Source organism: Schistocerca americana, chromosome 3, assembly GCF_021461395.2.
Source record: "Schistocerca americana isolate TAMUIC-IGC-003095 chromosome 3, iqSchAmer2.1, whole genome shotgun sequence".
Lineage (NCBI taxonomy): Eukaryota > Metazoa > Arthropoda > Insecta > Orthoptera > Acrididae > Schistocerca > Schistocerca americana.
The window spans coordinates 389,377,272-389,381,122 of NC_060121.1; the positions used below are offsets into that span (position 1 = coordinate 389,377,272).

A 3,851-nucleotide genomic window follows, 5' to 3' on the forward strand; every position below is an offset into this window, starting at 1 on the left:
GTGGTAACTGATTCTCAACATTAAAAAATGTCACGTATTACGTGTACATAAAGACCCATTACTGTATAATTACTCGATTGCAAAACATTTACTGCAAGCAGTTTCTTCCATAAAATATCTTGGACTATTCATACGAAGCAATTAGACGTGGAACAACAACATAAAATTAATCACGGGTAAGGAAGATTTCGGACTGAGATTCATTGGAAGAATCCTGAGGAAATGTAGTCCATCAAGAAAGGAAGTAACTTACAAAACATTCGTTCGACCAGTACTTGAGTACTGCTCATCGGTGTGTGTACCATACCAGATAGACCGCCTGCCGGTGTGGCCGAGCGGTTCTAGGCGCTTCAGTCTAGAACCGCGCGACCGCTACGGTCGCAGGTTCGAATCCTGCCTCGGGCATGGATGTGAGTGATGTCCTTAGGTTAGTTAGGTTTAAGTAGTTCTAAGTTCTAGGGGACTGATGACCTCGGATTAAGTCCCATTGTGCTCAAAGCCATTTTTTGGACCAGATAGACTGATAGAGGGAATCGAGGAGGTCATAGAAGAAGAGCACGTTTCCTTACAGGTTCATATGGTACGCGCAAAAGCGTCACGAAAATGCTCAGCCAACTAGTGGCGAATATGGTTTACTACGAGTATTAATGTACCGAAAGGTCACGCTGCAATCATTCTTCTCGCGAACCATACGCGACTGGAAAAGGAAAATGAGGAATTCACACCGGTAGACAAAGTAACCTCTGCTACGCACCATCAGGTGGCCTGCGGAATACTGATGTAGCAGTATATGTAGGTACAGAGTTAATTTAAGCAACGGAAATGCAATGTTTCCTATTTAAATTGAGGCCAGGTACGTCTCACATTAGTAGTTGTAAGTAGGCTGTTTAGGTTCTTATGTTGGTAACGCCACGTAGCGCTCTGTATGAAAATCACGACGGTGCTGTGTGCAATCTGTGGCTGGTTAGCATTGTTGGAATTCACCATTGTAGTGTTGGGCAGTTGGATGTGAACAGCGCGTAGAGCTGCGCAGTTGGAGGTGAGCCACCAGCAGTGGTGGACGTGGGAAATGAGATGGCGGAGTTTTGAGAGCGGATGATTTGGACGTGTGTCCATCAGAGAGAGTAAATTTGTAAGACTGGATGTCATGAACCGATATATATATATATATATATATATATATATATATATACACTCCTGGAAATGGAAAAAAGAACACATTGACACCGGTGTGTCAGACCCACCATACTTGCTCCGCACACTGTGAGACGGCTGTACAAGCAATGATCACACGCACGGCACAGCGGACACACCAGGAACCGCGGTGTTGGCCGTCGAATGGCGCTAGCTGCGCACCATTTGTGCACCGCCGCCGTCAGTGTCAGCCAGTTTGCCGTGGCATACGGAGCTCCATCGCAGTTGACGGACTTTGAGCGAGGGCGTATAGTGGGCATGCGGGAGGCCGGGTGGACGTACCGCCGAATTGCTCAACACGTGGGGCGTGAGGTCTCCACAGTACATCGATGTTGTCGCCAGTGGTCGGCGGAAGTTGCACGTGCCCGTCGACCTGGGACCGGACCGCAGCGAAGCACGGATGCACGCCAAGACCGTAGGATCCTACGAAGTGCCGTAGGGGACCGCACCGCCACTTCCCAGCAAATTAGGGACACTGTTGCTCCTGGGGTATCGGCGAGGACCATTCGCAACCGTCTTCATGAAGCTGGGCTACGGTCCCGCACACCGTTAGGCCTTCTTCCGCTCACGCCCCAACATCGTGCAGCCCGCCTCCAATGGTGTCGCGACAGGCGTGAATGGAGGGACGAATGGAGACGTGTCGTCTTCAGCGATGAGAGTCGCTTCTGCCTTGGTGCCAATGATGGTCGTATGCGTGTTTGGCGCCGTGCAGGTGAGCGCCACAATCAGGACTGCATACGACCGAGGCACACAGGGCCAACACCCGGCATCATCGTGTGGGGAGCGATCTCCTACACTGGCCGTACACCACTGGTGATCGTCGAGGGGACACTGAATAGTGCACGGTACATCCAAACCGTCATCGAAACCATCGTTCTACCATTCCTAGACCGGCAAGGGAGCTTGCTGTTCCAACAGGACAATGCACGTCCGCATGTATCCCGTGCCACCCAACGTGCTCTAGAAGGCGTAAGTCAACTACCCTGGCCAGCAAGATCTCCGGATCTGTCCCCCATTGAGCATGTTTGGGACTAGATGAAGCGTCGTCTCACGCGGTCTGCACGTCCAGCACGAACGCTGGTCCAACTGAGGCGCCAGGTGGAAATGGCATGGCAAGCCGTTCCACAGGACTACATCCAGCATCTCTACGATCGTCTCCATGGGAGAATAGCAGCCTGCATTGCTGCGAAAGGTGGATATACACTGTACCAGTGCCGACATTGTGCATGCTCTGTTGCCTGTGTCTATGTGCCTGTGGTTCTGTCAGTGTGATCATGTGATGTATCTGACACCAGGAATGTGTCAATAAAGTTTCCTCTTCCTGGGACAATGAATTCACGGTGTTCTTATTTCAATTTCCAGGAGTGTATTATGACTTTTGAACACCATTAAGGTGAATACGTCGTTTGCTCTCTATCAAAATCTTTCATTTGCTAACTATGCCTATCAGTAGTTAGTGACTTCAGTCGTGCTTCGGTAGCTCAGTTGGTAGAGCACTTGCCCGCAAAAGGCAAAGGTCCCGAGTTCGAGTCTCGGTCGGGCACACAGTTTTAATCTGCCAGGAAGTTTCAGTGACTTCAGTAGTTAGAATCTTTTATTTGTCTGGCAGTATTGGCGCTCGCTGTATTGCAGTAGTTCGAGTAACGAAGATTTTTGCGAGATAAGTAATTCATGAAAGGTATAGGTTATTGTTAGTCAGGGCCATTCTTTTGTAGGGATTATTGAAAGTCAGATTGCGTTGCGCTAAAAATATTGTGTCAGTTTAGTGACGATCAGAATAAGTAAAGAGAGAAATGTCTGAGTACGTTCAGTTTTGCTCAGCTGTTGGAAAATCCAATAACGTAAGGGGTTTTCCAGCACTGTAATTCATTAATTTTTCTAGGGGGACGTTTCATAGTATCTAAACGGATCAGGATAGCACGCGGATTGCGAAGTAGAAGACCTAAGTTTGTTTAAGATTTCACAACTTAAATTTATTTTCAAGTCCGTTGGAAGTCAAAAATCGACGTGATCTGATCAGAACGCTATATAAGATAATATGTTCATGATAAGATTAACCATAAACAGGAACGACTCGACTACGTGCTACAAACATATGAAATTTTCTGGCGGATCGCTTTCAGCGTGAACATCCGTCTGAAGATGGTTCAAATGGCTCTGAGTACTATGGGACTTAACATCTGAGGTCATCACTCCCCTAGACTTAGAACGACTTTAACCTAACTAACCCAAGGACATCACACACATCCATGTCCGAGGCAGGTTTCGAACCTGCGACCGTAGCGATCTCGCTGTTCCAGACTGAAGCGCCCAAAACCGCTCGGCCACTACGCAACGGCCGGCGTCTGAAGATGAACATACCGGTTCGAAACCAGTAACGGTACTGTTTGTGCAAATAAACAGCATTATTAACGGTGGTTGGTTGCTGTTTTCTCCTTTACAAAAGTGAACTTGTATTTTGGACACAGTCACGGGCTCAAAAACGTCAGTTTTCCACAAAATAGCAAAAAGAAAGATTTTTTTTGCAAGTCCCATTAATGCTGAGGCACTACGTTTTAACTGTGACAATACAAATACAATAACACATCAGCTTTTCAGTAATAGAGCTGTAATCAACGAAGACCACGTCCCATATCTTTTAAATTTTGGAACTCCAG

The 3,851-nt window shown here is 47.5% G+C and overlaps 1 non-coding gene across 1 annotated transcript; it reads left to right on the top strand.

The window, feature by feature from the left end:
* The first annotated feature begins 2,663 nt into the window (after window positions 1-2,663).
* Window positions 2,664-2,738, top strand: Trnal-caa. Its single transcript has one exon. It is a non-coding gene; the product is annotated as a tRNA-Leu (tRNA).
* The last annotated feature ends 1,113 nt before the right edge of the window (window positions 2,739-3,851 follow it).